General features: G+C 41.9%; 1 long non-coding RNA gene across 1 annotated transcript in view; it reads right to left on the bottom strand.

The window, feature by feature from the left end:
- The window catches only part of LOC113600248 (uncharacterized), a 69,580-nt gene that overhangs the window by 25,659 nt on the left and 18,769 nt on the right, over positions 1–25,152 (bottom strand). The window contains exon 2 of the long non-coding RNA XR_008292345.1: positions 9,576–9,689. This is a non-coding gene — a long non-coding RNA (uncharacterized LOC113600248). The remainder of the gene's footprint in view (positions 1–9,575; positions 9,690–25,152) is intronic.

The following is a 25,152-nucleotide window of genomic DNA, read 5'->3' as shown; positions in this document are numbered from 1 at the left end:
TGGTTAAGCGTCTGACTTCAGTTCAGGTCATGACCTCACAATTCATGGGTTTGAGCTTGGCATCGGGCTCTGTGCTGACAGTGTGGAGCCTGCTTGGGATTTTCTCTCTTTCCCTCCCCTTCTTGTGCTTTCTCTCTCTCTCAAAAATAAATAAATGAACTTAAAAAAGAAAAGAACTTAAGTGGGGGCGCTTGGGTGACTCAGTTGGTTAAGCACCCGACTTGGGCTCAGTTCGTGTGTTGGAGGACCGCGGTTTGTGGATTTGAGCCCCGCATCGGGCTCTGGGCTGACAGCTTGGAGCCTGGAGCGTGCTTCGGATTATGTGTTTCCCTATCTCTGTCCCTTCCCTGCTAATGTTCTCTCTCTCTCTCTCTCTCAAGAATAAATGAACATTAAAAAAAAGAAGAAGAAGAAGAACTTGGGGAGCCTGAGTAGCTCAGTTGGTTAAGCGTCTGACTTTGGCTCAGGTCATGATCTCACAATTGGTGGGTTCAAGTCCTGCATTGGGTTCTGTGCTGACAGCTCAGAGCCTGGAGCCTTCTTTGGATTCTGTCTCCTTCTCTCTCCGCCCCTCTCTCACTCGTGCTCTGCCTCTCTCTCTCTCTCAAAAATACATACACATTATAAAAAAAAAGAACTCTTGCTCATTATAACTCATTATTCAATTACAAATGATTAAAGTCAAAGCTGAAATATTTGTAAATGTATATTTATGTAGGTAAATATACACATTGCATATATAGCTGCATATATACATGCTGACAAATGAGTATATGTGTGCATATTCATGTACACTAGTGACATATTTACATAAGATGTGTAGTACAGTGTTGTTGGTAATGGAAAATTCCTGAATAAAAATGAGTATTCACAAATAGAAGGCTGGTAGAATAAATGACGGTGTCTCCATATAATGGCATTCTATGCAAGTGTTAATTGAGATCACCCGATATGCCATGGTAAAGAAGGTATTCAAGACACTAAGTTTTTAAAAAAAAAATTTTTTTTTCAACGTTTATTTATTTTTGGGACAGAGAGAGACAGAACGTGAACGGTGGAGGGGCAGAGAGAGAGGGAGACACAGAATCGGAAACAGGCTCCAGGCTCTGAGCCATCAGCCCAGAGCCCGACGCGGGGCTCGAACCCACGGACCGCGAGATCGTGACCTGGCTGAAGTCGGACGCTTAACCGACCGCGCCACCCAGGCGCCCCTGAGACACTAAGTTTTAAGAAGCAAAGTGCAAAAGTGCGTGTTTTCTATGAAGTCATTTTGGGGTGTGTGTGTGGGGGGGGTACATTTGTATGATTGTGTAATTTCCGGGAGGATACAAAAGGCAGTGAAGATCCTTGAGAAACAGGAAGCAAACGAGGTGAGCCCAAGTGTCCCCGTATATAGCTTTGAGTTTCCAGACTGTGACTCAGGGAGGGGAACACAAGTGGAGCCCAGCAAACAGTCTCTGAGTTGAGGAGATAAAATGGAGAGTCTGGGGAGAATAAAGCTACTAGAGGGCACTGAACAGAGTGGTGGGGAGGAAAGAGCTATAAACAGAGGGGACTCTGGGCATATGCAGACTCTAGGCCTATGTTTGACTATTTGGCTGGGTACTGATCAGGGCATACTGGTGAGGACTCTAATTCCCTACCTGAGGCAGGAAAAGAACCACCTGAAATGATTAGAGGTAAGAGTGCCAGCCACTCACACAGGCCAAGAATACTGTCTGTTCCAGCAGCCAGACTGGAAAACTTCAAGATTCAGAGAGCCTGGGGTAGAGTACATAGAAGAGTCTTGCCTCCTGGTGGAATACTTAGCTCTAGATTGAGCACTGTTCTAGAATACCTAACAAATCTTAGCAAAGTCTGGGAGGACTGAAGTATTTCCAAGTAACTCAGAACAAATCTAAAGAAGATTTATTGTAATCCCAAAACACTCAGCACCCAACAAGGTAAAGTACACATATATGGCATCCAAAAATGTTGCCAGGCATGCAGAAAGCCTGAAACATACAACCTATGATAAGGAGACACATCAATCAATTGAAACTAACTCATACTGACACAGATGTTAGGACATTAAGCCTATCATAACTGTATTCTATATGATCACAAAATTAAGTATATATGTGGAATATATATGTATATATTCCAGACACTGGACTCTTATCAGTTATGTGACTTGCAAATATCTTCTCCCATCCTGTGGGTAGTCTTTTTACTTTCATGATGGTGTCCTTTGAACCACAAATGTTTTTAACTTTGGTGACGCTCAGTGTAGTTTCTTTGCTTATGCTTTTGGTATCATAGTTAAGAAATCACTGCATAATCCAAAGTCACGAAACTTTACATTCCTATTTTCTTCAAAGAGTTCTGTAACTTTATATCTTTGATCTACCTTGAGTTAAGTTTTGTGTATTGCATGAAGTAGGGGTCCAACTGCATTCTTTCAGTTGTCTTGGTGCCATTTGTTGAAAAGACTATTCTTTCCTCAGTACATGGTCCTGGCATCTTTGTTGAAAATTAGTTGTCCATAGATGTGAAAGTTCTTTTTCTGACCTCCCAATTTTATTCCCTTGATTTATATGTCTATCCTTATGCCTGTGCCACACTAGCTTGACTATTGTAGCTTTGTAGTAAAATTTGAAATCAGGAGGTATGAGTCCTCCAAAAATTTTTTTTTCAAGGTTGAAAATAAAGGGTGGGGGGGGCTCTTGAAATTTCATATGGATTTTAGGATCAGCTTTTCAGTTTTTGAAAAGAAGCCAGTTGAGACTTGGATAGAGAATGCATTGGATCTACAAATCAATTTGGAGATTATTGCCATCTTTACAATATTTAATTTCTGACCTATGAGCATGAGATGCCTTTCCGTTTATTTAGGTCTTTAATTTCTTTCAGCAATGTTTTGTGTTTGGAGAGTAAAGTTTTATATTCTTTTGTTAATTTTTTAAAAAAGCTTTATTATTTATTTATTTTGAGAGAGAGAGGGAGAGAGCATGAGCTGGGGAGGGGCAGAGAGAGAGGGAGGGAGAGAATCTTAAGCAGGCTCCACACCCAGCATGGAGCCCAACGTGGGGCTCGTCGTGAGGCTTGATCTCATGACGCTGGGATCGTGACCTGAGCTGAAATCAAGAGTCAGACGCTTAACTGACTGAGTCACCCAAGCATCCCAAAAGTTTTATTTATTTACATAATCTCTATACCCAACATGGGGCTCAAACTCAAACTCATGACCTCATGATCAAGAGTCCCATGTGCTTCCAACTGATTAGCCAGGTGCCTCTCCTCTCTGTAAATTTTTTTTCTCAAGTATCTATTTCTTTTTCTACAGTTTGCTTTCCATTCAACTTTTCAAATTTACATAGCCACGAATATTTTTACGGTTTTTCAATTTTTTGCCTTATTTAAGACAATTTCTACCTGTGCTCCAAAGTTACACAAATATTTCCTGAATTTTCTTCTACCAGATTAAAAAAAAAAACTTTTCATCTTGGTTATATTAGGAATCATTTCTGTACAGAGCATGAAGTAAGGAGTCTAGTTTGTTTTCTTTCAGGTGAAGAGTCAATTATTCTAGCCATAGTAATCATACTTTCTCTATTGAATTAAAATACCTACTTTGTCATTAACTTTGGGATATACACTTAGATTTGTTTTTTATGTTGCTATGCCATTCATTCATTGATTTGGGGGGGACATACTAAGGGGAACTAGATTAAATCATTCAGGAATCTGTATGGAAAAAACAAAGTCTGAGAAATCAGAGAAAGGCCAAGAAATTCATGAAAAAAATTTTGCATAGAGATACACTGGATGCTAAAAATTTCTATAAAGCTGTTCTAATCAAAAGGAATAGATTAATAAATAGGTACAAATTGAATTTGAAAACTTTCTTCGATCATGTTGCATCCCTCTAATATAATAGCAATTTTACTTTTTATCTGTATAACACAAAAGTCAGCATCCTGGAAATCCCAAATTTATCAGTTTCCCGGGCACATTTTTTGTTTGTATTCTCTGTCTCTTCCTAGCTGCCTCCTGCACTTCTGCCTTATGGTTGTTCTTACAACCCTGTCATGGGCTGTTTTTTCTCTAGACGTCTCCAGCCTCCCCCACTCTTGCCCATCTTTCTCTCTCTGACCTCACTGTTCATCTCCACCTGCTTCTGCCCATTGCTCTCTTTCCTCCTCCACTTGCCCTACAAAAGTAAAACTCTGGCTTTCTTTATTGGAAGAGCAATGCTGCATTACTTACCTCACCCTAACCCGGGCCAGCTCTAAGCTCTCGATTGCTACAACCAAGAGGATCTAGAAAAATGTATGACCACGAGGATTTAGAAAGTGTGTGGCGAAAGCAAAGATAGCTCACTTTCTGAGGATTTCTGCCTCCAGCTTTTAAAGCCACAACTTTCCTTCCTTCCTGTGCGTAGTTCTCAGAGTTACGGTGACAGTTCATGAACAAACCAATTTGTGTTCTACTTCCACCTGATGTTAGTCCATCAAATGTACACACGTATCAATTTGGTGTTTCTTAAGTCGTTTTCTCTTCATGAAGCTTTTCTTTAAAGACTGTATAATTCCATCCTGGAGACATGACACAATGGACAATAATTTCTCTAGTGTTCAACATGGAAGACATTTCCACATTTTTGTTGGGGGGAAATTTGTCATAAAATACTTTTAAATAAATAAATCTCTCTCTCTGTCAAATTACTTTTTGTAAGTAAACCCCTGGGAATATGCAGAATGGGGGAAGACTCGTTTGCATTTTTATTAGCCTTGATATAACCCTGTTTTGTTTTTTTTTCCTGGCTGGGGAAAAGTTGTTATAAAATGTTTTAAGATAAATAAAGTTCTTTTTCTTTCAAATTATTTTCCTAAAAGTAAACTCCCCAAAATATGTAGAATATGGGAAAAAGAGGAGTTTACTCTCTTTATTTTTGTTGCCCTTCATATACATTATCAAATTTTATAAAATATGATTCTAATAACGTTATCTGATTTTAAGAATCATTATAAAGGTACCGTAACAAAGATGTTGTGACATTGGCTTAAAGACAGACAAATCAATGAATAGAACAGAATAGAGAGTCCAGACTTTCACATATATGGACAATAGATTTTTGGTGCAAAAACAATTCATTGGAGAAAAGATAGTCTTTTTAACAAATGTTGCTAGGACAACTTTGAATATCTTCATGAAAAAAAACAACAACTTCAAATCATATTTCACATCTTACACATAAATTAACTCCAAATGTATCATAGATCAAAATGTAAAACTTATAGCTATTAAACTTTTAGAAGAAAACAGGAGAAATATTTGTGACCTTGAGGTTAGGTAAAGATTTCTTAGATATGAGACTGGAAACACAGCTATAAAAGAACAACTTGATAAATGTGGACTTCATCAAAGTGTAAAATCTCTGCTCATAGTAAGAGATAGTTAAGAGAACGAAAACATAAATGACAGATTAGGAGGGAGTCCTTTTTAAATTTAATTTAATTTTTTACTTTTTTTTTTTAAGTAAGCTCTACGCCCAGCATGGGGCTTGAACTCACAACCCTGAGATCAAGAGTTGCATGCTCTACTGACTAAGCCAGTGAGGCGCCCTGAGGAGGAAATACTTTTAAAACAAATATCCAATAAAGGACTTGCACCCAGAATATATAAAGAGCTCTCAAAACATGAGCCCAGAAATAAACCCACAATTATATGGTCAATTAACCTTTGATAAAAGAGGCAAGAATATGCAATGGGAAAAAGACAATCTCATCAACAAAATGGTATTGGAAAACTGGACAGCTACATGCAAAAGAATGAAACTGGACCACTTTCTTATATCTATCATACATAAAAATAAACTCAAAATGGGTTAAGGACCTAAATGTACGACCTGAAATTATAAAAATCCTAGAAGAGAACACAGGCAGTAATTTTTTTAACATTAGCTATAGCAACATTTTTCTAGATATGTCTCCTGAGACATGGGAAATAAAAACAAACTATTGGGACTACATCAAAATAGAAAGATTTTGCATAGCAAACAACCAACAAAACTAAAATACAAGCTACTGAATGAGAGAGGATATATGCAAATCGCATATGCAATAAAAGGTCAGTATCCAAAATATCTAAAGAACTTACACAACTCAACACCAAAAAACCCCAAATAATTCAATTAAAAATGGAATTTGAGAAACAAAACAAATGAACAAAGAAAAAAAGAGACAAGTCAAAAACAGACTACTAACTATAGAGAACAAATTGATGGCTACCAGAGGGGGGATGGGAAGGGGACGGGTGAAATAGATAAAAGGGATTAAGAGTACACTTAACCATGATGAGCACTGAGTAATGTACAGAATTGTTGGGTCACTATATTGTACTCCTGAAACTAATAGAACACTGCATATTATCCATATGGGAATTAAAATGTAAAAAGGAACCCTCAAAACTTAATAAGAAAACAAACAACTAATTTTTTAAAAACAGTCAAAGACACTTCACCAAAGAAGATGTACAAATGACAAACTCATGGGAAGATGATCAACATCATTAGTCATTAGAGGAATGCAAATTATAATCACAAGGTACTATCATATTCCCACTAGAATGGCCAAAATGTTAAAAAGCTCATCAAGTGTTGATGAGGATGTTGAGCAACTAGAACTCCTTCTCACTATTAATAGTTGCTCTTATTTACCCAGGCGAATGAGAGCATATGCCTGTACAAAAACTTACACATGATTGTTTTATACAGATTTATTTGAAATAGCCAACATATGGAAACAACCCAAATGTCTGCCAGTAGGTAAACTGATAAAGAAACTGTGCCCCATAGATGCAATGGAATACTGCTCAGCAATAAAGGTAAATGAACTATTAATACATGCTATAACATGAATAAAGCTTGAAATAATTATGCCGAGTGAAAGAATCCAGACAAAAAAGGAGTACATCCTGTGTGATTTATATAAAATTGTAGGAAGGGGCACCTGGGTGGCTCAGTCAGTTAAGCGTCTGACTTCAGCTCAGGTCATGATCTCACAGTTTGTGAGTTCAAGCCCCATGTCGGGCTCTGTGCTGACAGCTCAGAGCCTGGAGCCTGCTTCAGATTCTGTGTCTCCCTCCCTCTGCCCTTTCCCCGCTCATGCTCTCTCTCTGTCTCTCAACAATGAATAAAGTTTAAAAAAAAAATTAAAAAAAAAAATTGTAGGAAATGCAAACTAATGCATAGTGACAGGAAGCAGACTGGTGGCTGCCTTGGACTGGGGTGGGTTTGTGCCTGGAGGGATAGAGTACAAAGGGGCAAAAAGAAACTCTAAGGGTGATGAATGTGTTCATTATCTTGATTGTGATGATGGTTTTGCAGGCATAGCTATATGGCAAATCTATTCAAACTGCATCCTTTAAATAAAGTTATTTCTTTGGGGCGCCTGGGTGGCGGAGTCAGTTGAGCGTCTGACTTCGGCTCAGGTTATGATCTCACTGTTCGTGAGTTGGAGCCCCGCGTCAGGCTCTGTGCTGACAGCTTGGAGCCTGGATCCTGCTTCGATTCTGTGTATCCCTTTCTTTCTGCCCCTCCTCTGCTCGTGCTCTGTCTCTCTTTCTCTCAGAAATAAATAAACATTAAAAAAAATTTTAGAGCCTGAATTTGAGCACTAGCACTGCTCTGTGTTAGCTGTAATGTTGAGCCAGTCATTTATCTTTTGTGTGACTCAGTTCCCTCACTGGTATAAAGAGGTAGTGAGGTCCACGTCCTAGGACTGGTTGAGGATCAAAAATAATGTGTACGAATGTGCTTTACACCCTGTTGATGGCAAGTTACTTGTAAAGGTTTTGTAAGTTTCATCACCAAATGAACCAGTTCACACTTTATTTAGGCCTTGAGAGATTTGATCAGAATGAAGATAATTCCTTTTTCATTTTTTCATGGGGGGAGGAAGTTGCAGAGAAGTCAGGGTGCCGATGCTAGATTGAGGTGAGATTTCAGCCCCTGGGCTGCCCGCCACACTCCTAAATGTGTGGTTCCAGTAACCTGGTTTCACATAATTAAACATGACATGTACATCCTCTCCACTTCTGTTGGACTCTACCCCCACCCGCAGCACCCTTGACAACTACTAGCCCCAAAGAAAATCTCTGTAGATAACCTTGGTTTGTTTTCCAGGCCAGAGCTAGATATTGGGCCCCCTTTGTCCTTGGATAAAACAGAATTTATCTCTATATTATAGTTAGTCTAATAGTATCTCCACATCTCTCTAATACAGTCAGTGTGTGGTTCCCCCACAGTCTTAGCATCAACTGGGAACTTGTTAGAAATGCAGATTCTCATATCCAATCCTAGACCTACAAATTAAAAACTCTGAGGATAGGGCCCCCAAAGTTTGTGGTTTAATGATCTCTCCCAGTGATTCTGATGCAGAATAAAGTTTGAGGACCACTGTCGTCATAGATATGGTTAAATCTCACCCATTGACTGTCAGTTTACTAGTTAGTGGTAAATTAAATAGCTTTTAACTGCTGGCCTTTTCTGGAAACATTTTCAGAAATATTTTCTAACTGGCAACAAGATCGAATTACATTTAAATTCTACCTGTAGAGTGGGTTATGAGTTATTGGACACACATGACACTGAATTTCACCATTGCGATTTGGGAAGTCACTTGGACTTGGACTTCAGCATCGTGGAATGTCATTTGAATGATCAATTTTTTTTTACTTTTTTTTTTTTTTTTGAGAGAAACAGAGAGAGAGAGACAGTGTGAGCAGGAGAGGGACAGAGAGAGAGGGGAAGACACAGAATCCCAAGCAGCCTCCAGGCTCCAAGCTGTCAGTACAGAGCCCAATGTGGGGCTCAAACTCACAAACCCTGAGATCATGACCTGAGCTGAAGTTGGACACTTAACTGACTGAGCCACCCAGGCGCCCCAATTTTTTTTTTTTAATCTATGAGAGAAAGAGAGAGAGAGAGAGAGAGAGAGAGAGAGAACATGAGCGGGGGAGGGACAGAAGGAGAGGCAGAGAGAGAATCTTAAGCAGGCTCCATGCACAGCATAGAGCCAGATGCAGGGCTCCATCCCACGACCCTGGGGTCATGACCTGAGCTGAAATCAAGAGTTGGACGCTCATCTGACTGAGCCACCCAGGCGCCCTGAGCAGTCAATTTTTAAAAATAGTCTCCTTTTCTTAAGAACCTGAAGAATTTTAAACAAGCCTTTAGAGTTGCCTTTCTTTAACTTAGAAAGGAATTACATATTAGGGGACTGGTTTGTTCTAATTTTGTACAATAAACTTGGAGTACAGAGTGATCATTGTATCGAGGCAAATAAAACAACCTCCATGTGAATTAAAGCTAAGTACAAATTTTCAAGTTCAATGCTGTCCTTTTAACTTGTTTTATATTACCTAGGGCATCATTTGTTCGTTGCCAAATTGCATAAACCAGACTCCTTTGGGCAAGGGAGCGGGAGGGAGAGGAAGGCTGATAAAGAGCCTACAGGAAGGACTTCGATGCCACTGTGAGAGGCTGCATGTCTTGCGAGGTCCTGCACGGTATTGTGTTGGGCCCACCTCACCTGTTCCTGGGTGCTCAGGGTGGAGGCTGCAGCAATGCTAACACTGGTCACCACTCGAAGTGGGCTGACGGTTCCCAAGGGTTCCGGATGTCAGTCTGATTCCACTCAGGGTTTCTGTGAGAGACAAGCTGCTTTTAGGGAGGTTGCAAAACTTGAGGCCAATTTACCTTGTGCGTGTCAAGTGCATTTTTCTGATCCAAACAAGCCGCATTGCTTTCAGCCAACCGTAACCCCCTCAGAGGGTAACCACCAGGGTGGATATTTTCACTTTGAAACTACAGTTCCCACCATGCACAACATGGTACCCCCTAGCATGAATGTTTGACCAGCATCGCCAAGGCAGGTGAAATATGTCTAAGTTTACCAAGAGAACAGTACTGGCTGGACTCCCACTGGAACATACAAGGATGTTGTTTGGGGATTAAACAAACTATTTGCTGACCTTTTGAATTGTGATGATTCATTGAATATTAAAGCTACAGAACGCATTTGCAGAACAAAGAGAACTCCCAGAATAATGTTGAGACTTCATTAAGACTTATGGCAGATGACAGAAAGAAGATTGTAGAACCATGGATTGTGTATTATAAATTTCTCTCTAAGGTGAAATAAATTATGACAGCTTTACAATTTAAATATTTTATTTTTTTAATGTTTATTTATTTTGAGAGAGAGTGTGAGTGAGGGAGGGGCAGAGAGAGAGGGAGACACAGAATCCTAAGCAGGCTCCAGGCTCTGAGCTGTCAGCACAGACCCCGACGTGGGGCTCGAACTCAGGAACCGTGAGATCATGACCTCAGCCGAAGTCAGACCCTCAAGCGACTAAACCACCTAGGACCCCTGACAGCTTTACAATTTAAAAAACATGTCTTGTATTTACTATTCTGTGAAATCCCAAAGTCTAAGAGTTAATAACCTAGATTTTAGGATACAAAGAATGCAGAGAACAAGAAGACAAAATCAGGCTCACGTGTACACACGCACATGCACATGCACGCACACACCCAGTGTCAAAGTCTAAGAAGGGAGCACCCCAGTGGAAAGTACGGGTCTTAGGAATGGTCTCCCTCCCTTCTGAGCTCATCTTGAATGTGACAAGGAGGGAAGGGCTGGGATCCATAAACCCACTTTTGGCTGCAGTTTTTCTGAATCCTGGGGTACAGCTGAGAGCTGGAGCTGTCAGAGTCTGTCCCTGTTCAGGATTCAGACTAGGCCTCCATACATACGTGCTGCTTCTTTTTCTTTTTTTCTAAGTTTATTTATTTATTTTGAGAGAGAGAGAGAGAGAACACACATGCGACGTAGGGGCAGAGAGAGAGAGAATCCCAAACAGTTCCATGCTGTCAGAGCAGAGCCTAACACAAGGCTTGAACTCACGAGCTATTAGATGGTGACCTGAGCCGAGATCAAGAGTCAGATGCTTAATCGACCGAGCCACCCAGGTGCCCATGAAAGAGATACTTCTGTTCAACCTAGACACTGGGGCATATGCTGAAGACTTGGCTCCTTCTATCCAAATCACACAGAAGATTCTGGTTTTTTGGTTTTTTTTTAAGTTTATTAATCTTGAGAGAGACAGAGAGGAGAGTGGGGAGGGGCAAAGAGAGAGGGAGAGAGAGAGAATCCCTAACAGGGCTCGAACTCATGAAACTGCAAGATCATGAACTGAGCCAAAACCAAGAGCCAGAAACTTAATCAACCGAGCCACCCAGGCACCACCTCCCTTTTAAAAAAATGTTTATTTATTTTTGAGTAGGGGGGACGGGCAGAGACAGAGGGAGACAGAGGATCTGATGTGGGGCTTGAACTCACAAACTGTGAGGTCATGACCTGAGCCAAAATTAGATGCTTAGCCAACTGAGCCACCCAGGTACCCCTCCAAACAGAAGATTCTAGATGAAGGCTTTAGAGCTTCAGGTAGCCATCATAAGGAGGTCCAGGGGATCCTAGGGAAGAGATGATGAAGGCCTTTGGAACGATTGGGCAATGACTGTTGACCAACAGTAAGTAAAGGTGTTTTGACTCTAATGCAGCCCATGCTATCTTAGTTCTCCCAGAAAGAAAAGCCTGAGACTAGGACATGTGTGTAGGGCTTAACTGTGGAGGTGATCCCAGAAAGCAAGAATGAGGGCCTAGGCAGCCTGGCCAGGAAAGGAGAAAGCCGAGCCAGTTGCATTGGTCTGTGCTGTGGACAACGGGGCTTTGATGCCAACAGGAACTTGTGAGGAACTGTACAGAATGTGCCTCAAAGTGACCATCTGAGGGATGAAAGGGAGAAGCATTTATAGGTCTTCATTCACTGGCTCCCATCCAGCACTGACACAGTGTTGCCCAAGGGGTTGTGTTGCACGCCTCTGTGTTGCACGGTGAGCCAGTGTCGAGCACGCTCTTGCAGGCAGTCCACACCACCACATCAGAGAAACCCTGAGGGGGTCAGGGGTGAGGCACGGAAGGCAGGCTGAAGCCTGTGTGCAGTTGTGTCCCCAAACAATGCCTGGATCAAAGGTATGAACAAGAGGGACGCCTGGGTGGCTCAGTCGGTTAAGCGTCCGACTTCAGCTCAGGTCACGATCTCGCAGTCTAGGAGCTCGAGCCCCACGTCGGGCTCTGGGCTGATGGCTCAGAGCCTGGAGCCTGCTTCCGATTCTGTGTCTCCCTCTCTCTCTGCCCCTCCCCCGTTCATGCTCTGTCTCTCTCTGTCTCGAAAATAAATAAACGTTAAAAAAACAAAACAAAACAAAAAAACAAAGGTATGAACAAGAGGGTGTGAGGCTGTACATACTAGGGCCCAACACCTACACATTCCTGAGAAACCTTATGTTTTGCAAAATCAAGCAGTACAAATAATAGGCCTGTGGGGAAAATAGTGTTAGAAGCAGGTCACTCCCGATCTATGCAAATCTGTAACCGTAGCACTAATGCAAATAGTAGTTTGTACGTAAGGAGCTAACTGGGACGGCCCGGACATCTCAGTGTGGCTGGAGGCTGTCACAGTGGTATTTCAAAGGTACAGTATGATAGAGTGGGAAAGTGCTGGCAGGGTTTTACTTAGAGCTGGCTGGGCAGGTGCAGAAACAGTGCAGAGGGCAGTGGGCTCTGAGTGCTATTCAGTGGTCCAGCAGGCAGTGCAGCCTGGCCAGGAGCTGGGGAGAAGGGCTCTGGGTGTGAGAGCTCATTTTTAATTTTCCTAAAATATAACTGAAAGGGCTCATGCAGCCAGCGTAACAGCTGAACTGAGGGCTTCTTGTTTTCCTGATGATGGCTATAATTTTCTTCCTGCAATGAGTGATTCCCTTATAGAAATGCACGTTCTAGATGAATGAATGTGTTTCAGTGTCTTGCTATAGGGCCATTATGGGGCATCCTGGCTAAATATTGGTCCATGTGACTGCACCTGTGGGGTTTGGTGCATTCTATGCATTATGTCATTTAATCCTCATCAGACCCTGTGTGCTCCGTGCCACTGTCAGTGATGTTAGGCCCTCAGAGGTGGGAAGAGGGCTTAGGAGGCCGTGAGATCTGTTCAGTCACCCAGAGCTGCAGAGCAAGATTAAGAATGGTGGAATTTCAATTCTTACAATCCTAACTATCTTCTACTACCTTCTAACATACATCAGTAAACAGGAATAAGGAAGCAATTGGACTGCTGGAACACAGTAAAACTTACAAATATCTACATACAAAATCTATAAAGAAAGAAGAGATTGGAGGAAGTAGTTATAACAGATGTCATCAAGGATCAACATCTACCCTCTCTGAAGTGTGTGAGGAGGAGCATCAGGAAGTCAATCACCTCTCGGGGCACCTGGGTGGCTCAGTCAGTTGAGCGACCGACTCTTGATTTCCACTCAGGTCATGATCCCAGGGTACTGGGGACATTGAGATGACCTCAGAGGATAGAACCACCTCACCAGTTTTGGACCACTCACCTTGGGACCGTTATGCAAAATAGAAGTAAACTTCAGCTTGTCTAAGCCATACACATGTCTATAACAGAATCTGAACGCTAACTCAGATCAATTTAATTTTTTTAACAGAAATAGTAAATTGTTTGCATATATGTATATAAGGAGCTTTAGGGAAAGATGTGGACAGATACATACCAAACCATTACCTTGGTTACACAGGGGGGTTGGGTTGGAATGGAATCAAGATAATGCACTTTGTCTCCATTGAAGGACATAATATTCGTTCAACTTTGTTCTAGGTAGGATTGATTGATTGATGATTGATTGATTTAAAATGCACCTGCATGCACCTACATGTGCGAACAAGCTGGGGAGGGGCAGGGAGGAGAAGGAGAGCAAGAATTTTAAGCAGGCTCCATGCCCAGCCTGGAGCCCAGTGCATGACCATGAGATCAGGACATGAGCTGAAATCAAGAGTCAGTTGCTTAACCAACTGAGACACCCAGGGTTCCCTAGGCAGGCTTTTTATAGTGCAAAGAGCCTCACTCAAGTTAAGTTAAGTGAAGGGGAGTTTAGTGTAAAGATACAAAGAGGTCATGGGGTGCCTGGGTGGCTCAGTTGGTTGAGCATCTGAGTTCAGCTCAGGTCATGACCTCTCAGTTGGTGGGTTGGAGCCCCGCGTCAGGCTCTGCGCTGACAGCTCAGAGCCTACAGCCTGCTTCAGATTCTGTCTCTCTCTCTGCCCCTCCCCAGCTTGTGCTCTGTCTGCCTCTCCCTCTCTCTCAAAAATAAATAAAAACATTTTAAAAAATTAAAAAAACAAGAAACAAAGAGGTCACATAGAACCTCAAATCAGGAAACCAAGTAGAGCTGAGCTCACAGAAAACAGAAAGTAGTCGGGAACCACAGTTGGTCTTTAGTTCTTTCTGGGACCTCTGTCCTTCCCCCATTTGCACATCTGCTGTGTGCCCATGGTCCAGAAATAACGGCACCTTGATAATGCCAAGATCAGTGGTTCTCCCAGTGTGGTCCCTGGGCCAGCAGCATCAGAATCAACTGGGAGCTTGTCAGAAATGCAAATTCTTGGGCCTCACTCCAGACTACTGAATCAGAAACTCTGTTGGGCCCAGCAACTTGTATTTTACCAAGCTCTTGAGGTGATCTTCATGAAGATTAAAGGCGGAGAACCACTGCTCTAGATGACGTTCCAGCTCTGACACCTACTCAGTTGGCAATAGGTATTGCTTAATTTAAGAGAGCAAGAGAGCAAGGCTCAGTTCACCTTTTTTGTTTGCCAGGCCAGTCACTGGTCAGCTAGTGGATAGGGTCAGTGGTCTATCCTTATTCCAATTAGTTTTTTCAAGGGGGCAGGCTCACAATTTAACTGTTCCCCTGTTGCTATGCATTTAGAAGACACAATATATACATATTTGCCATTATCAATGTTACTGTAATGCATATCTTCATGTACCCCAACAGGCACACATTCACAGAATCAAGAAAAATGCACAATTTAATGACCTTATATCATTTTTCACTTCTTTTTTTTTTAACGTTTATTTATTTTTGAGACAGAGAGAGACAGAGCATGAACGGGGGAGGGTCAGAGAGAGGTAGACACAGAATCTGAAACAGGCTCCAGGCTCTGAGTGGTCAGCACAGAGCCTGACGCGGGGCTCGAACTCACTGACTGCGAGATCACGACCTGAGCCGAAGTCGGCCGCTTAACCGACTGAGCCACCCAGGTGCCCCTCATTTTCCACTTCTATTAGTGGTATAAGATTGTACCAGTGCACTAGCATTAAATATCGTAATTAAATTATTTTTGCTTTTGGGCTAACTTAACAGCATCACTTTAAAAGCACAACAATGTAGCTCAGTTGGTGAAGCCTGTGACTCTTGATCTTGGGGTTGTAGGTTCAAGCTCTACGTTGGGTATAGAGATCACTTAAAAATAAAATCTTAAAAATAAAATAAAATAAAATAAAATAAAATAAAATAAAATAAAATAAAATAAAATAAAATAAAATAAAAATAAGTACCTTGTTTTATAAACGGAGGGGGAATTTGTGGCAAGAGTCAAACAAGAGGCTTAAGGGTATGTTTCAGAGAGGTCCTGCCCCTGTTGTAAGTGGCAAATTTGTGGGGAGCACAGAGTTGAAAGAAGGAGAAAGAATTCCTGGATCAATCCTGTGTAGCTGCAGTGGCAGGGGTCTTAGGAAGAACACAAGGCAGAAGGGTGAGGAGTCAGGGAAAGCTCTAAGTGGTGGGAGATATGTCCCCCATCAGAGCCACCAAATAAGCCTGCTAAACCATGTCTGAAGGAATCATGAGACATCTGGTAGCTTATAGGTTAAAAAGTTCATACGAATTATTATTATTATTATAATTAATATTATTACTATTGGATCAGAAGCAGTGTGTTTTTACCCATGTTCGGTAACTTACTTTTTCCGGAGAACATATGGGGCGTGAGGTGGGGAAAAAGGAGAAAAAAATGGGAGGTAATTTTTTTTAAGTTTATTTATTTATTTTGAGGATAAGAGAGGGAGAGAGAACATGCACGTGAGCGGGGAAGGGTTGGGGGGAGGGGAAGAGAGAGAATCCCAAGCAGGCTCCATGCTAAGCGTGGAGCCCAATGCGGGGCTTGATCTCACAACCATGAGATCATGACCTGAGCCAATATGAAGAGTATCAAGTCAGATGCTTAACTGACTGAGCCACCCAGTTACCCCATAGGAGTTAATTTTAACTTTGGGTAGATCATGAGGTTATTATATCATATCATTATATTATATTGATTATTATGTTATATTATATATCATATCGTATCATATCATATCATATTATATTATATTATATTATATCATAGAGCACATATTATATTATATATATTATATTATATTATATTATATCATAGAGCACTAATTTACCTCTATGTAAATGAGAGAAGGGAAAACTAGGTCTATTTGCTGAAGGGTCCAGAATCCAAGGCAACCATGCAGGTTGATAATATTAATGCCAGCATTCAGAATGCTGTTGCTTTAATTTGCATTTCTTTGATTACTAGCAATTATGAATCTTATTACATGTTTGTTTACTATTAGTTCCCTCGGTGCAATTGTCTTCATTTCCTTTGCCTTTATCAACCAGGTTCTTTTTTCTTTTCCAGAATGAGGCCTTTCTTTCTCTTTCTTTCTTTCTTTCTTTCTTTCTTTCTTTCTTTCTTTCTTTCTTTCTTTCTTTCTTTCTTTTCTTTCTTTCATGTTTATTTATTTATTTTGAGCAAGAGTAAGAGACTGCATGAGTGGGGGAAGGGCAGAGAGAGAGAGGGAGAGAATTCCAAGCAGGCTTCATACTAAACGCAGAGTCTGAAGCAGTGCTTGATCTCACAACTGTAAGATCATGACCTGAGCCAAAATCAAGAGTCGGATGCTTAACCGAGTAAGCCACTCAGGCACCCTTCTAGAAAGAGACCTTTTTATTAATCCTGTCATATTTATTACAAATATTTTTAATCTGACAATTTTTTATCATTTAGCATAGTGTTTTCAAAGATCATTTATATTGGGGCACATATCAGTATTTTATTTTTAAAATTATTATTATTTTTATTTTAGAGAGAGAGAGCATGAACAGGAGAGAGGGGCAGAGGGAGAGATATATAATAATTTCTATAATCTTAAGATCAGAATCTCCATGCTGAGCATGGAGTCTGATGCTGAGCTCGATCCCATGACGCTGGGATCATGACCGAAATCAAGAATCAGACACTCAACCAACTGAGCCAACCAAGGCACCCCCATTATTATCATTATGTTAGGTCAGCTTCACTCCCTGTGTGGAGCCCAGCGCTGAGCTTGAACTCACTACCTTAAGATCAAGACTCGAGCTGAGATCAAGAATTGGACGCTTAACCAACTGAGCCACCCAGGCACCCCAGTATTTCATTTTTTTATTGCCAAATAATCCACCATATGTATATGGATATAAGCACATTTTATTTATTGGTTCATCAGTTGATGGACATTTGAGTTGTTTCCACCTTTTGGCTATTATGAATAATGCTGCTATGAACATTTGTGTATGGTTTTTATGTGAATGTATGTTTTCATTTACCTTGGATATATATTTATGAGTAGAGTAGCTGGATCATATGGTGAAATTTTTTTTAATGTTTATTTATTTTTGAGAGAGAGAGAGAGGCAGAGAGAGAGGGAGACACAGAATCTGAAGCAGGTTCCATGTTCTGAGCTGTCAGCACAGAGCCCGACTCGGGACTCAAATGCATGAACTGTGAGATCATGACCTGAGCTGGAGTCAGACACTTAACCAACTGAGCCACACAGGCGCCCCCATCTTGTGAAATTTTTAAAGTACAGAATTGTATAAAGTAAAAGTCGTTTATTGTTTTAAATATTTTTTAAATGTTTATTTTTTGAGAGACAAAGAGACAGAGCGTGAGTGGGGGAGGGGCAGAGAGAGAGGGAAACACAGCATCGGAAGCAGGCTCCAGGCTCTGAGCTGTCAGCACAGAGCCTGACGCAGGGCTCAAACTCACCAACCTTGAGATCATGACCTGAGCCGAAGTTGGACATTTAACCGACCGAGCCACCAGGCGCCCCTAAAGTAAAAGTCGTTTATAATGCTCTCCAACATCACCCATCCCCAAGTGAGCCAGTACCTTAATATTTTGGAGCATATTTTTCTTTTTCCTAAGCATGTCCATACATACCCCTTTTTCTTCTTTTCTGCTTTCTGTCACTGTAGATTAAATTGACTTTCTTAGAGTTTTATATAAATGGAATCATACAGTATGTGTTTTGTGTCTGACTTTTTTTCATTCAGCATGTTTTTTGAGTTTCATTCATATTTCATGTATATCCATAGTGTATATCAATTCCTTTTTATTGCAGATAAGTATTCTATTGCAAGAATATGTCACGTGCTGCCTGGGTGGCTTAGTTGGTTTAGTGTCAGACTCTTGGTTTCGGCTCAGATTGTGATCTCGCCATTCATGGGTTTGGGTCCTACAAGTGCACAGCCTACTTAGGGTTCCCTATCTCCCTCTCTCTCTCCCTCTCTCTTTCAGATAAAATAAACTTAAAAAATTTTTTTAAAAAGAATATATCACAATTTTTTATCTGATGGGCATTTGGGTTGTTTCCAGCTTTAGCTATTATGAATAAAGCTGCTATGAACATTCCTGTACAAGTCATTGTGTGAATATGGGTTTTCATTTATTTAGGAGTGGAATGGTTAGCTCTTGGGGTATTTGTTTAACTTTATAAGAAAGTGCTGAACTGTTTTTCAAAATGATTGTACCATTTTACATTCCCACTGGTAATATATATATACATTTTTTCTTTCTTTCTTGCCCTTTCTTTCTTTCTCTCTCTTTTTTTCTCTTTCTTTCTTTCTTTCTTTCTTTCTTTCTTTCTTTCTTTCTTTCTTTCTTTCTTTCTTTCTTTCTCTTTCTTGCCCTTTCTTTCTTTTTCTCTTTCTTTCTTTCTCTCTCTTTCTTTCTCTCTTCTTTCTTTCTTTCTTAAGTTTATTTATTTTTGAGAGGTGGCGGTAGTGGCAGAAGAGAGAGAGAGAGAGAGAGAGAGAGAGAGAGAGAGAGAGGGAATCCCAAGCAGGCTCTGTGCTGATAGCACAGAGCCTGATGCAGGGCTCTGTCTCACCACCGTGAGACCATGACCTGAGCCGAAATCAAGAGTCAGACACTTAATTGACTTGAGTCATTCAGGTGCCCCTAGACATATATTTTTCAAGTCAGCTCTAGGCCAAATGTGGGGTTTGAACTCATGACCCTCAGATTAAGAGTTGCATGCTCTATGACTGAGCCAGCCAGGTGCAAACCCGGTAATATTGATTAAAGCCAAACTCTTGCAAAACAAACAAACAAGAAAACCAAACCAAAACCAAAACCAAACTCTTGCTTTCAGGCAAGTGTCCATCCCCAGGATGGAGCCTGGTCTACCCCTTCCCAGTCTTTGCTTCCCTATGGATGAGTGATTGCCTAAGTTTCAGGGAGGCAGTGGGAGGGAAGGGCAGGGAAATTGTGGGGCCACCACAGAGTATGCTGAGCTACACAGCAGCCCTCCTTGGGGGCATTGCCTGGGCGAGACAATGGCACCTGTCTTCTCAGACTAGGGGGCAGTGGCCCCAAATTCTTACCCTGGGGGTTGATTCAGCACATGCTAAACAAAGGAAAACATTGAAAGGTCACTGAAAAAGGAAGTAGGTGGGAAGGGCTGTTGTCACTGTGTGAATGATCCTCTGTGCTTGTCTTTTACAGGGTGGGTATCCTTGGCCACTTTCCGTTTTCATTATTTGTCAGAGAAATGTGCGTTGAAACTTAATTGCTTCCCCCCCTCCCACTCCCACCCCCCCACTCTTCACCATACATCCCAGCCAAAGAGGAACCAGAAGCTCTGCTGTCAGAAGGGGAAGAAAAAGTGATGGTGACTGTCCTTGCACAGTAAAAACTTCCATAAAGTGAGTTTAAAGTGGACACAGCCCCATGCGTCCAGACTCATGGGGTCTACAGGGTTTGGGTCTTCCAGCTGTTAGGCAAGAAGGCTGGGAGGTCAGGTACCATGTTTGGTCAGGGTTCTCAAGTCATCCTGACGTTACTGAGGTGGACGCCGGGTGCTGCTGGCACCCCCTTCAGAAGGACTTGTTGTCCAGCTGCAGGGAGCACTCTTGGTAGACGGCCCTGTGCTGTCATCCCTTTCAGAGATGGCCATCTTGCCTGAGAGCGTGCCCTGCCCAGGCTGGTTCTCCCACAGTGGTGGGAGTGTCACTCTGGAGCTCTGTGGGGTTGGCCGAGGCTGTCCAAGACCTTGACTTCTCCCTCTGTCCACTCCTGCTCCTTCTCTCCCTTACACAGATGTTAGTCCCACCAGCACCACCTCGTAAGCATTCTGTACACTAAAGTCCATCTCAGAGTTGGCTTCCTGGAGAACTCACCTGGGACGATTTAGTAACAAGGAAGCTGTGAACTAGTATGAGCTTACTGTGTAACAAATGGATATAGACTTCCAAATGCATGGAATATTTGTGGAACCTTACAGAAGAGACTGTTGGGGCGCCTGGGTGGCTCAGTCAGTTAAACCTCTGACTCTTGATTTCGGCTCAAGTCATGATCTTACAGTTCGTGGGTTTGAGACCCACGTAGGGCTCTGTGCTAGCAGCACAGAGTCCGTTTGGGATTCTCTCTCTCTCCCTCTCTCTATGCCCCTCCCTGGCTCATGTTCTCTCTTTCTCAAAATAAATAAAGTTTAAAAAAGTTATTAAAAAAATCTTAAAAAATAAAGAAGAGACTGTTAACAATAGCTAGGGACTAGGACTGGGTTCTTTCAGGAGTAGGGAAGTGTTACTTTCTACTCTTTTCCTTTTATAATAAAAAACCTCTTATTTTAAAGAAACATGGGATTGCATTACACATACTTGTGATAGCTACCATTTGAGGAACACCTTGTACCATGTCCTTTAGCACGTTTTCTCTATGGCTCACAAAAATGCAGAGGTGGATGTCATTATCATCCCATTTTACGGGTAAGGGAGCTGAGCTTCAGAGGTGACAGATGACTGGTCCAGAAGCAACCATCACCAAGCAGTGAAGCCGGCATAGACTCCGACTCCAACTCCAACGTTCAGGCTATCTCTGAGCTCAGTTAGAGCGTGTGTCTTTCTTTCACTTCAAATGATGCCCTCTGTTCTGAATGGGGAGTATGGTGGGAAGGAAAGAGTAATGAATTGGCAGTAAAAGACCAAGCTTCTAGGTTTTTTTGCTATTATTAGTGAACTCTGAGTTATTTTCTGTTTGTATGTTGCACTTACCTATAAAAATCCAAAACTCATTTTGGTATAGAGGCAAAATCCAAAGGCTGTTGGTTTTGACACAGCTGGGTCCTGTTAGTTACTGTGTGATTTTTAACAAGTTACTTAACCTCTCTGAGCCTCAATTTTCTATTCTTTAAAGTAGGGAAAATGGACTATAAGACTCAGGGTTGTCATGAAAAAGACATACTATAATAGTACTTACTATATTCTAGGTCCTCAAGAAATCATTCCTTCCTCCTTGCAGTTTAACCTTTGGTCCTTGGGATAAAGAAAACTGTTCCTAGTTTTAGCCTAAGTTAAAACACTCAGTTTGCTAAAGAAGATATATTTAATGTATGTGAAAGGACCGACTTGGGATTCTTTTGTGGATCAGCAGAAGAAAGGAACCAAATTTTTCATGATCATTGTTTTACCTCTGCAAACTCCACATGACTGAAAGATCTCCAACGGGTATGGACTCTCCTGCGTGGGGATTGGGAAAGTAAGAGATCCCCCTTGGAAAGTATGAAGGGAAAAAAAAAAAATCAATCCCTAGGCTTGGGAAGGAAGACCTGTGCTGTGTCCAATGGCGACTTCCCAAAAGTTATGTCCGCGTGTTGATCCCTAGAGTCTGTGAATGTGACCTAATTTGGAAAAAGGGTCTTTGCAGATGTCATGTCAAGATGAGATCACCCTGGATCATCTGGGTGGACCCTAAACTCAATGACGAGTGTCCTCATAAGAGACACAGAAGAGAGACACAAGGAGAAGAGAAGTCCAAGATGAAGACCGCAATTTTGGTCACACAGCCAACAAGTAACACCGGCAGCTGCCAGATGCCGGAAGAGGCAGGGAAGATTCTCCCCTAGGTCTTCAGAGGGAGCATGGCTCTGTCCACACCTTGATTTTGGACTCTTGGCTCCCTGAACTGTGAAAGAATACATTTCTGTTGTTTTAAGCCCCCAAGTTTATGATGATTTGTCACAGCAGCCACAGGAAACTAATATAAGCACCACAAGACAATTTTAGGGGCAACCACGGGAATAGCATCAAAATTAAATGATATTAAAAAAGGACCCATTTGACCAAATATTTAGCATCAGGCAGTAGGAATATAGACCTAAGAGATGTCAACACGGAGATGACATGTAGTCTTCTGAAACAATGTCACCCAGAGAGGGAAGTAGGTCAGCTAAGGGCAGGAAGCAAAAGAGGCCACATTGATGAAGTGAGAGATATCTGCCATTTCAGATCCTGCCCCAATAATGGCAAAGTGGATTTTTCAAATACTGGGGAATTGGACAGAGACATACAGAGGCTGAGAACATTTATGTTAGAATAACGAAAAATAAAAAATGTAAAAAGGAGATGGTCAAGAGGCAGGAAGGGCTCCCTTTTAAGGAGCCAGTAAGTAAGTACTGGGATATGCTGGCTTCTCAGAGTCAAAGGTTTGAGAGGGACACTGGACAGTCCTCTACTGAACGATCTCATGGAGAAATGCATCAAAAGGAAGGGTGTGAACACAACAGGGGACCGGCTAAAACCAGTCACATGATAGGACATAACACAATCGCTAGAGATAAGGCTGTAGATTAATATTCACTGAAATGAAAGGTGTTCGAGACATATCATTAAGTCCAGAAAGCAAGTGATAAAACAGTAAGTATAACAAAATCCCTTTCCTCATGTGTAAAGGGAGCTGAGGATAACAGATAACAGTAGCCTCAGTAGCCTGAGGATAACAGAACACCCTCAATGTGTCTGAACTCACAATCATACCCACTAAAATTTCTTCAGTGAAACATGAATATTCACACTAAGAGGGATAAAGGCTGTAAATAGCATCGTATCACTTTGGGTCAGGTTGTGCAGCCCAGTAAATTTGCTGGAAACTTAGAATACAAAAATGAAAGCAAAACAGCCTTGTGTTTCCAGAGATTTTCACCTCCTGGAATTCTCAATGAGGGCCCGAGGGCCCGTGTTCTGTACAGGCATCAGCAAAGAAGCCTGCAGGGGCCCCTGGGTGGCTCTGTCGGTTGAGTGTCCGACTTCAGCTCAGGTCATGATCTCATTGTTTGTGAGTTCGAGCCCCTCATGGGACTCGCTGCTGTCAGCCTGTCAGCCCAGAGCCTGTTTTGGACCCTCCGTCTCCCTCTGTCTGCCCTCTCCCGCCTACAGTCTCTCTCTCAAAAATAAATAAAATATAATTAAAAAAAAAAAAAACAAAAACGAAGACTGCAAGCATTATTGCATTGCTACAATGTTGTTGCGGATGGATGAGATTGCAGCCTGTTTTTTATCTTTGACTTTTGACTTGTTATATTTTAATTTTTCTGCAGTGAATATTCATTACTTTTTTTTTTTTTTTGACCTGTAGCTTCTTGAATTTTAATCTATCTGGATACATTTAACACGGGGACTACTGCATCGCTCCATGGACCTCAAAAAGGTTCTTAGCACCAAGTTCATAATTTTCATCTCTGCCCTTAAGAAAATATTTCTCTGGGAAGAGAGGAACAATTAAAGAGACGGAGTGGGGGTTTTCATGTCTTTTTCTTGTGTCTTTAAGCCAGTCCCAACAGTCAATATCCAGGAAGATGGAGACCCTAGAACCTTACCTGGGGTTTACCTACCTTTCCTCATCTGTATGTATTAGTTTTATGTTAAAAGGTAAGGAACAACAGCAACAAACCAGAAAACAAATAGTGGGAATGTGGGGAAAAGCGAGGGAGGTCTATGTGGATAGCGCCAATGGAAGGAAGGAGAAAGAACAGGTGTGAAGCAGACTTTTCTGACCTCGGGGCCTGCCTGGTGAGGAAGGGAGAGGGGTGGGGGGTGGGGGTGGGAAGGTCACGGGAAGAAAGAAGCAGCTAGAGGGACAGCCGGTAAGAAACAGAGAAAAGCGAACTGTTTCAAGAACCAGGAAGAAGTTGTTGAGCAAAGCTGTGGTCAAGTGAAGCCAGAGAGTCGGCTACTGGAGGCTGACTTTGCAGCCGAGTGAGGTGTAGGCCCTAAAAGAGAAGTGTGCCAGGAGAAGAGTCTGCAGACATTCTGCGGAGTTCCGCAGGCAGCAAAACTAGGGGCCCTTTTCTGCTCAGCTCCCTGGGTGCTTGAAAAATTTGAGGAGGGAAATTACAATTTGAGGAGGAATTTTCAATGTATGTACAGATAGTTTTTTAGTGGCTAAGAATTTCTGAGAATGTTGAAAAACCAGGTATTAAAAAGATATATGTACATATTATTTTTAAAAATCTATGTTATTTCTAGATATTATATAATATAACATGGTAGTATTGGATTGGCTGATAGTTGAGGGACTTCCGCCATTTGGCCAGACTTGGAAAGGGAAGTGGCCCTAAGCCAATGGAAATTAGAGAAGGGAGGTGGGAGGAACTTGCTGAAACCCTAAATAGAAATGGAGCTTTTGATTGGGCAAGTCATAGTACGACTTCAGAGACACTGAAAGGTAGAAAGTGTCAGATGAGGAGGATCTCACGTACCCACAAAACTAACAGCTCCAAGCTGTGTGGCCTGAGCCCTGCTCTCAGGACCCAAGCCTAACTGCTAGTGGAGGGAAGCAGAGAGAGAAGAGTCCCAGAGGAGGAAGGCCCTCCCTCCAGGGCAACATTCCCCTCACAACTCATAAAGGGCTCCCCCACATGCACCCATGCAAAGTCAGCAGACTACCTAGGAGAGGAAGTTTGATTTCTAACCCAGTTACCATGGTTAGTATGGCCTCCATACTTAGGGGTGCTAAGCATGTGTGTGACATGTGACAGGGCAGTGGTTCTTAAACTGGGCCGTGTGGAACCCTGGGCCAAGGTGGTCTACAGCTAAAG

The sequence above is a fragment of the Acinonyx jubatus genome, chromosome D2, assembly GCF_027475565.1.
Source record: "Acinonyx jubatus isolate Ajub_Pintada_27869175 chromosome D2, VMU_Ajub_asm_v1.0, whole genome shotgun sequence".
Taxonomy (NCBI): Eukaryota; Metazoa; Chordata; class Mammalia; order Carnivora; family Felidae; genus Acinonyx; species Acinonyx jubatus.
This window is presented reverse-complemented; position numbering and strand designations above follow the sequence as displayed.